At 40.0% G+C, this 10404-nt stretch overlaps 1 protein-coding gene across 3 annotated transcripts in view; it reads right to left on the bottom strand.

Moving 5' to 3' along the window:
- The window catches only part of GNG2 (G protein subunit gamma 2), a 103884-nt gene extending 99041 nt beyond the window's left edge, over nt 1-4843 (bottom strand). The window contains exons 1-2 of one of the 3 annotated variants that reach the window (XM_006920192.3): nt 4668-4786; nt 4323-4414 (exon numbers count right to left, since the gene is read on the bottom strand). The gene's annotated coding sequence lies outside the window, so the exon portion shown is untranslated. Of the gene's footprint in view, nt 1-4322; nt 4415-4667 lie in introns of all 3 variants that reach the window. The other 2 variants (XM_006920193.3, XM_006920191.3) reach the window with 2 other exon arrangements.
- Nucleotides 4844-10404: the final 5561 nt, after the last annotated feature.

Consider the following 10404-nt stretch of genomic DNA (forward strand, 5'->3'; position numbering starts at 1 on the left):
AAAAGTAAAATGGAGATTGAATTGGGAAGTGAGGTATTAATCAACTGCGTGAGTTTGGACAGAAAATTTAAATGCTGGGTGGATTTCATCATCCGTCATGGAGGGGTAGATACAGACTGGGTTCATATCCAGGTCATTTTCAGCTCTACCATTCTCTGATGTCTTAGGCCAGGGACTAAGCCTTAAGACAGCTCTGTAATTTCCCTCTTCCTTCCAGATCTACAGAACCAGGCATGGGTCCTCCTAGAATTTGTAAAATAAGCAGATTTGGAAAGTAAACTTAGTCAGGGGTCATTATCCTCCAGCCTCACTATTCCCGTACACACACACAGAGTGCATTACAAAAAGTTAACAGAGTGCATTACCAAGTGTCCATCAACAGATATTCAGGGACGCTTCAAACCATTCAAGGTCAACATCTGCACCCACGGCATAAAGCTCAGATATTGTTCCTGTTCAAAAGAGTCCTCCCTAATCTTCCTGCCCAGCTCTCCTCGGCCCCATTTATACCTTGCCTCACCAGGTTGGGAATCAGGAGTGAAATATGTTATGGAAAATTAAACACAGAAGGATTTTTTATTTTCAAATGTGAAATTTAGATTTGAATCTCATTTCATTAGAAGAAACCTGTTGTCCCAGAAATCTATTGTTGTTGTTTAACTACTGTAGCCCTTCTCTATCATTAATGCTCCCCATTAAAAGAGCTGACAGCAATTTAGTACTTTAGTATCTCCTCCTTTTTTCTGACCCTGCTACCTACTGGACATTTTTTTCCCTTCCAGTTGACTGGAAAGACACTGAAGCGACAGCCTCCCCAGTGCCTTCTTTGTAATAGCCTGACCACACTTGACCAGTGGGGTCCCCAGTGTGAACTGTCTACAATAAGGGTTTGAAATGCACTATCAAGTTCTTGATATCATCAATCATCAGGAGCTATACAGATTTTCTTTCTCCTTTTGATTTTAAAAGTTATTTTTGAAAAGTATTTTACTTGGACAGGAATAATACCGATGCATGCAGGAGATTAAACGCAAAGTTATAATCATGATCTTTATGACACACTTTGTAAGACATCTCACCATTTAAAAATGTCTTTGAAAACAATCCAGTGTAAAAATGCTCAAAGAACTTGAATAAACATTTCTCCAAAGAATATATACAAATGGCCAATTGAGCACATGAAAAGGCTAATCCTTAAGGAAATGTAAATTGAATCCCAAAGAGATACTAATTCACACCCATTAGTATGGCTACTAACAAAAACAAACTAACAAAAAGCCTCCAGAAAATAACAATGTTGGTGAGAATGTGGAGACAAAAAAGAACCACTGTGCACCGCTGGTGGGAATGTAAAATGGTACAGCTGCTGTGGAAAACAGTACTGGCAGTTCCTCAAAAAAGTAAACATAGAATTAGCATATGATCCAGCAATTCTACTTCTGGGTACTCAAAAAAGAAGTGAAAGCAGGGACTCAAACAGATATTTGCACACCCATGTGCGCATTATTCACAATAGTTAAAATGTGGAAGCAACCCAAGTGTCCATCAACAGATGAGTGAATAAACAAAATGTGGTATATACATACAATGGAATATTAAAAAAGAAGGAAATTTGACACATGATACAGCATGGATGAGCCTTGAAGACATTGTGCTAAGTGAATTAAGACAGTCACAAAAAGACAAATAATATATGATTCCACTTATATGAGGAATCTAGAATAGTCAAAATCATAGACACAGAAAGTAGAATAGTGACTGGGGGAGGAGGGAACGGGGAGTTAATGTTTAATAGGAACAGAGTTTCAGCTTAAGATGAAAAAGATCTAGAGGTGGATGGTGGTGATGGTTGCACAATAATGTCAATATACTTAATGCCACAAAAAATGATTAAAATGGGAAGTTTTATGTTTTATATATATATACATATATATATATATATATATATTTATTTATTTATTTCTTTGTATTTAGAAAATGTCTCTTGGAACCTCTGAGGGAGTGGCAAAGATCAAGAATATGCTAATCTTTCCTTATGCCACTCAGGAAAAAAAAACATCTGAGTACCTACTATGTCTCAGGCACTCACATATCCATACACAAAAACAAAATAAAAGTCAACAAAACAAAAACTACTACATTGGATATGTACTATTAACCCCTCTTTACAATGAGGAAACCAAAGTTCATTAAGTTATCGTAACAGGTCAAGTAGTAAGAACCAGTGGTAGGATTCAAAGGAAGATCTGCCTGACTCCCAAAGCCTGCCTTCTTTTCACTCCATGATTTTATTGTCTTCTACCCACAGTTGTCTTTTCGAACCGGCTTTCTGCTTTGACTTTTATACTCAAAAGTTGGGCCTGCTTTCTGAAGTAGTGTAAAAATGTCAGTCAACCCAATACACTCACTATGTGCCCACCATATGAGCCCCAGGGCTGGCCATGAAAGAATGGAGTCATGTTTCCACTCACCCAGTGGCCATATGGCAGGAAAAAAAAAAAAAATTCAATTAAAATTTCAGTGTTGGTTGACTCCCTCAAAAGCCACTGAGTACCCTGGGCAAAAGCATCATGCCTTTCAATATTCCATATAGCGAGAGTCAGTGTAAATAGTCTTATTTTACAGCATAGGAGCATTTTAATCCTTTTCCTAAACCTTCTACCATTATAGTTACTGATCTGCTGTTACTCACTAATGTGCTTCAAGCTGGAATTTAACAATTAAGGAAATGTTTTGTGCTGTGCAGAAAATAGGCACCTCTTAGTTGTTTTCTGACAGAGAGCAGGGGGCTGTCTTGACTCTCCCGTGCCTATGGGACAAGGTTTCATTTTCATACTCTTGTGTGAAACGCACAGAGAGGAGGAACGCAGATTGTCTACACATCCCCACACAGAGCAGGGTGTTGGCATTATCTAGTGAATAAACCCTTCAGATGAATAAATACCAAAGGATGAGCTCCATTTTCATTCATACTGACTAGATTCTCAACTTTTTACTTCATTTAATGACAGGCAGCTTGGCCATAGAATGCCAGTTAGGGGAATTCTGGATTCAAGATCTCTCCTAGCTCTCCTCTCTGGGAAAATTATCTTTACATATTTACTTTAGGAGGCAAATGGGAAGTTGAACTATGGAATATGCAGTGTGACTTGTTTTGCCCACAGGTTTGATTAAACACAATGAATCGGTCAGGGGAGCTCCATGGTTTCAACACAAGCAATGTTTTGCCTCTTAGACAGCACTGGTTTGATTTAATAAGTAACCTCAGAAAACTAGACATTTTTTTTTCCCCCTTTGGTACCAAAATAGTCTTCTCTCAAAATGTGCTGCTGCTACACCAGAAATTTTGAGGAGCCAAACTAATTTTATAAAATGGCATTTAAAAAAACCCTTCACAATTGAGAATGATGATAAATGAGGAGGCATATATACTCTCTATGGAATATTTAGTGTTTAAAAAATTATATTTTAAGAATTTGTTAGTGTCTAAATACAACCTTTTTGTTATTGCTACTCCACTATAAGCAGTCCTTTCCTCTGAAAATTTATCTCCTTTTATTCTAAAAACTCAAGAGAAAACCTTTTATCAATGACCATTTATTGTTTAACCACACTTTCTTTTGGAGACAAAGCTGAATTTTTAAAACCAGCTACGCTAGCTACGCTAGGATTTTAAACTCTCCTACATATCCTGCCAGAGGAATCCACAATCTCATTTCTTATCCATTAGACCTATTTAATGCACTTTTACATATCATTCATAAACCCGAACAAGTCATGGTCCTAGATTCTTATTAAGAGCATCCACCGCTCAAGATAATCAAAGAATAAAAATCACCTTCTAATTTTACTATTTCAATCTATCTATGGTGTATACAGGTAAGGAAACAACCCAGCAGCACTTCTACATTTTGTCCCTCACTGAGGTTAATACGCGTCTTGACCTAGAGATGAATAAAATCCATATAAACATTAAACCCACATAGACACCAATATCTGATTCTGAACTAGTTAAACCCGCCACTCTCCTCTGAGAAAGGATGCAACTTTAGGATAAGACCTACTGGCAAATGGTAGCTGTTTCTGAGGTTATCCTGAAAGCAGCTGCACAGAGCAGAGGGAGGAAGACACCCTGTTTTAATGGTAAATACTGCCCCTCCATACGCAATTCCACCGCCTTTGTTGGCAAATTCTGAGTACAAAAGGATTTAATGCCCCTCTCCAAAAAAAGGCCAAATCGCAGTCAGTATGCTGCAAAAGAGAAGATACACGAGTGCAATGTGTAGGAAATATAATGCAATTGTTTTACACCACATACACACCTAAAACAGGACTGCAACACTCAGATGATCCGCCAACAAGCTTCACAGCCCCAATTGATTTCAACTCAGCCTCGCTTTTCTTCCTGAGAAAACTATGCAAACAGTTCCTTACATTTACTGTGTTTTCTTGACAAGTCTCTAAAGTTAATGATAATCTTTTTTTTTTAACAGAATGTGTCACAAATTTGGTCATTCTCAAAAGCCCTTCTCAAAGAACCCAGTCTAATCATTTCCCCCAATCCTGAAACAATGTCCCTAACTTCCCTTAGAAATTTCCTTTAAAACCGCAGACAATGGTCATTTTTCTCACTTAAAAAGGAGAGACATGAAAAGCTTTTCCTTTACCTCGGCTCTGAGGCTGGTCAGATAAGAGTGGCTCTTCTCTCTCCGAGCCGATCTGTGCAGGCGAGCTCCGCCGCAGCCCGCCAGCCCAGCCCAGCCCAGCCCAGCCCAGCTCAGCAGTAGTAGGAGCTGCCCACGGAGCGGCGGCCGTTGTGTGTATGTGTAGCAGCGGCGCCTGCAGCCCAGGGACTAGTCCCCACCCAGCTTTGTTCATCGTTCTTTCTACAGGAAGCAGCACATCTCCCACTTCCTCCTCTTCTTGGTAGCTGTGAGCTGCTTTCTTCTTTCCCTCTCATTCCATTTAAGGGCTTACTCGCAGTTTCACCTTCTCCTGGGCTCCTGACACTAATTTGACCTGAATCCTCTTTACCCCTTTGTTCCAAGTCCCTTTGCTGCTGTCTTTTCCTTCCTTCCCTTTCTTCCCTCACCCTCACCTCCACCACTGCTTCCAGCAACTGCCTCATCGGCCCCCTTTCCAGCACACACTCTGATTTGTTAGCCTGAACTTGGCTTGTTGTTGTTGATACTGCTGCTCCTGTGTTGTTTCGTTTTTTCTTGTTTTCGGTCAAGAGCTCCTGGCCAAGTTCTGGCCCTCAGATCCAGCACCAGCTTCAGTAGCTCCTTCTGATTTATAGACCCTCTCAAATTGGCTATCAGGGAACTTGCAGCTTCTTGCTGCAGCATTTTTCTCTGGGGCCGACATTCCGAATGGCTAATTTCTTCAAGGTCTCACTACCACTGAGATCTTGCTTAATCCGTATAACTCAGAAGAGAATGGCCCTGATAAGTATTCTTGTGCCGCACAGGAGCTAAACCGAGTCCTGCAATGCTACCTGTTGCCTAACAATGAAGTGTTCCAAGATCCTTGATGGTGGGGAGAAGGTCCTAAATGCTATATAGTCCTAGCCCAGAAATAGAACCCTCTTCCCCTCCCCGCCCCCACACTGATAGAACTGAAAGGACCCTCATGGCCAGCCAGTCCTTTGGGGGGTGGGGGGTGTAGTGTTATGGATAAAGGTAGAGACTAGGCAGTCTGTCCACCGGAATTTGAATCCAACCTGTTATTACCAACTGTATCAACTTGGGCAAATTATTTAACTTCTACGGGCCTGGATTTCCTCATCTACGAAATGGAGATAATTATAGCTCTACTCTCCAGCAGAAATCTGAGGATTAAATGAGATAATTCCTGGAACATAGGAAGTGTTCAATATATATTAGGTCTTATTATTTTTTAAAGGATGTTGTTCAGAGAAGGCAAGTGACTTTGGCAGTCAGCAGCCTAACCGGGACCAGTACTTAGTTTCCAGGTTCCCCCCAGTTAGTATATTCATGACTAAACCCTGATGGTCTTGGTGAAAATTTATTCAGCTTGCAAGTCATTCTTCCCCAATACGAACACAATGTGCTTTAGGGAAGCTACATATTAAACACAGGCTGGGGGCAGGGGAATCCTCTATTGCCAGGCCACCTGGTTAAAAAACCACTCCCCAGGAATCAGTGCTTGGAAAGCTAATCTTCCTCAGCAACGGAGTTAATTCTCCAGCTCTACTTTTTAAATCCAGTCTTAGCTTAACCCTTCAGCAAGTAAACTAACAGGAAATGTTGGAAATCGAGGGCTGATGCAGGATAACTGGATCATCAGGGAAGTCACCAGGTGGGTCTTCCTAATCCAGCTGGGGGACCACAGCATATTAGCCTGGAAGGCACAGAATTTAATTTCTATGAAATGTTCTGAGACAGTCCCAAAACACCCTTTGTTTTCATGTGACATTCCATGAACAGAGTTTGCTTATTTCTTCCTGGAAATTTTTTATCAAAAGGACCCCTGATGTCAACTCACTGACATCAGAAATTACAAAATGGATTGTTTTAAGATTAAAAATGAGGAACTGCTTTTGAATCATCAGCAAATAGGACTGTAAGAATAGGTGAGGACTGGACATAGGTTCCCACAGCCTCCTGCAATCCCATGAAGATCAGACATGAATTACCTCCAACTCAGGAGTCTTGGTGCCAAAGGTTACCAGAAACTTTTATATATAAAATTTAAAATATATATGATACCAAGTCTACAAAAAATGAGTAGCACAATTATTAATGGTTGGAAAGAATACAGAAACAAATCTTTAGTTAATTTTGGATTAGTGGATTCTGGCATTAACTCTGAATTCAAACAGGTCTTTTTCATTTTTTTTTTTTAACTCTCTCTCTCTTCCCTTCTCACATTCTCTCTTACCATCAGAGCGTGGTTGGTACTTATCTTTTTGTCCATATAGGAAAATCTCTTTCAGACAATAACATCTCTAGGAATCTGGCTGCCTTCTGATCAGTTCTTCATCTTTGGCCCTTACAAAGTTCTTAGTAGGTTAACCTGGCCATTGCCAACCAACCACCCTTCAAAGCCGAAAACTAGATTTTAAGATCTTTTTCTTCCTGCCATTAACCTCGTTGCTCTCAAGTGGTCCCAACAGCCTCTTTTTCTGGAGAGAAAAGCAAAATGTGGAAGGTGTAGATTGGCTAAGAGAGCAAATTAATCCAGTTCAGAGCTTTTAACATAAGTATGGTAGTTATGCATACTAAGTCTGCAAAGTGTTTATTTTTTAGGAGATATAATTACATTTCACCATTAACAGTTCATGCAACTGTTCAGTAACCAAATATGAACCTATCCTTGATACGTTCGATCAATGCATAAATCAAAAACCTGTAAAATACTCTAAAATTCATCAATGGCCTTATTTGTAGGCATTAATACCTTGTATTTCTTATACCTAGAGGCTAGAGGAGGTAGATGGAAATGAAGAGAAACATCATTTTGGCCTGATATCACTCCTGTATTATTGAGCATTCTAGCCGGATGTTTCTTTAATATTAACATTCTCCAATACATATAAATAGATCTTAAAAGCATGTTCTCCTTTCTATATCTTCATTTCATTTAATGAGGAATACAAACCAATTGTCCATAGCAGGAATATAATAATAATATCAGAACCACTTGTCTTTCTTATGCTATATCTGACTTAAAGTTTCTCATCCTTTCATTCCCACCATCAAAACTATCTCTTTGGCCAAACCCTTCTACTCTATTACCCTCCTGCGGTCCTATTACATAAATTCTTTGAATTTCTCTATATGACTGTAATACTCCCACCTACCTCCAGTATCTCCTCTTAGCCAGGACCACTAAAAGTAGTTTTCTAAAACAGAGTTAAGCATGTCACTGCTCTGCTAAAATTTTTCAGTATCTCCCTTTCCCATTGCTTACAGAATACGAGTCATAACTCCTTTGCATGGCATACAAATCACACCCAACTACACTTTAACCTTATTATCTAATCCATTGTAACTCACATCGACCCATCCCACATCCACCTTAACAGCAAATTTCTCATGAGACCATGCTCTTTTCTCCTCTACATTTTGGCATATTCTTCTCCTTTTGCCAGAAATGCCCTTATTCATTCCTCCATTTTGTCTGCTGGCAACCCCAACTTATCGTTTCAGACTCAGTTTCTCTCGGAAGCCTTCCCTGACCATGCAAACAGAGCCTGGTGTGTCTTGCTCTGTGAGTGCTGGGTGCATTGCCCCTATGCCATTTCAGCACTAACTGCATTGTTTTAATGAGTTGTTACTTATCCATCTCACTCATTAGAATTTGAATCCCTTAAGGTTAGGGCCATGTTCCAGTCATCTTTCCTTGTCCCATAGTAGGTAGTTAACAGATGTTTGTTTAATGAAAAGGCATCATTAGTAGAAATTCTAAAACTGCTTTTTATTCCTTTGGGCTCCTGAGGAGAAGGTAAAAAGGGAGTTTCAGATATGAGAAGTTGGTCATGGAATAAGAAACAATAGTCCCTCTATTTTTCCTTTCTTTCTTTTACTTTCTTTCTCCCTTCCTTCCTTCCTTCCTTCCTTCCTCCCTTCCTTCCTTCCTTCCTTCCTTCCTTCCTTCCTTCCTTCCTTCTCTCTCCCTCCCTCCCTCCCTCCCTCCCTCCCAGAAAATTGTCTGCAGAAAATCATGGTACATGCATATCAAATTCTTTATATTTGTCATACAGGTGACCCTAAAGAACCTTAGGGTAACTCCTGGTTCTGTTTCTGCCCTGAATTGCTTCTAAAGAAGCATAGTCTGGCAACAAAAAGTAATTTACAATTTTTAAGAGAAATAGAAGAAAAAGAAAGCTATTCTTCACTTGCATTTCTGGATGAACTTTAAAGAGACAAATTTATAAGCCAGAAACGCTTTTCACATTCCCCCCTGCACTCTCCAGTTTTTGCCACCTCACAGCTGTCCCAGAGCTTCTCATATGTCAAATCCCCCAACTCTTCCTCTAATCTCTTTACAGTATTTATCGTTCCCCTCTCCCTCCTCTCCCCTTGCCATGCCTTGATTGACTTGTCCTCTCTGGCTAAGCCCTTCTTACTTTTCAGTTCATGTCTCAGTTTCGGTCTCCTCTATCTCTCTTTTTACCATTGTATCAGAAAGGACCCACACACTGTACCAGCAGTGGCACTCCTTGAGTGCACGTGTGGGCTGTGATGAAGAGAGAAGAGCGCAATGGGAATAAGGTGAATTCATATATTAACAAATCTTATCCACTCGTATACATTGATGATACATTTAATGGCTTGCTTAATTGTTGTGCCAAATAGTAATTAAGAATAAATGAATCATTGAGCTATTATTTTATCACAGAAAAATTAAAAAAAAAAAAGAAATTCCAAGCATTTCTTGGATCAACTAAAGGAAATAGAAGTCTTTCTAAAGACTTCTTCAAAAAAAGGCATAATCATGATCGGACCTGTGTGTCACAGGATCATTCCCTCCCCTTAGATATCTGAGCAACCCCCCAGCTTTTAGGAGCCAAGAAGACTGAATCATATTTGGTTTAAAGAGAGTCAGGAGGTAGGGTAGACAGAACTAATATTTCTTAAGAGACAGTTGCTGACCCTCACAAATGAAAAATGTCAGTCTCTGTCTCATAGCCCAGAATAAAAAGCTAGTAAGTCAAGGGCTTTGCAGAGTGATAGCCAGCTCTTCCTCTGGAGAGAGCAAACTTTTAGAAGCAAGAGTTCTCCTTTTTCTTTGCCCTGGGCAGGATTAACTAGGGGATTAGGTAGAGTAATGTGAAACTCTACCAGATCCATCTCTGATATTACCTAAAATGTCACCCAAATTGAACTCGTTTGGATTGTTAGCCCAAATGTATGTATGTGTGTGTTACATACATAAAGACTTGAGAGGTTGTCAGTGATGAATGAGTTCAAGAAGGCTGCTTTCTTAACACCTCATGAGAAAACAAATACAAGTGTTGATGTGAAGGAGAAGGGGATGGGCTCAGAGGCTAAGGGTAGATAGAAGCTGGGAGGACTGGAGGAGGGATAATCATAAAGCCTGAGGTCTTACTGATGATGGCACTGGGTATGTATGGACATAAGACAGGAGTTAGGGAGGGAGGCAGGAACAGAACTGGAAATAGGTAAGAAAGAGCCATGGAAGTATGGATGTAGAACCAAACAGCTGTGCCCAGGGGGAGTTTGGCCAGCTTAAGTAGGAATAAAGGTCAGACACTACCTGAATGGAGACCGCCTGCCAAGTGTCTGAAATTCTGGTCTTCTCATAAGCAGAAAATGTTTCAAACCCCTCACCAGCAGAAGGTGGAACTGGACTGTCAACTAGGGTAATGAAAGAGTTTAAACCAAATGTATTATTACTATAAAAACAGAAATGGTA

Source organism: Pteropus alecto, unplaced genomic scaffold (genome assembly GCF_000325575.1).
Source record: "Pteropus alecto unplaced genomic scaffold, ASM32557v1 scaffold86, whole genome shotgun sequence".
Classification (NCBI taxonomy): Eukaryota; Metazoa; Chordata; class Mammalia; order Chiroptera; family Pteropodidae; genus Pteropus; species Pteropus alecto.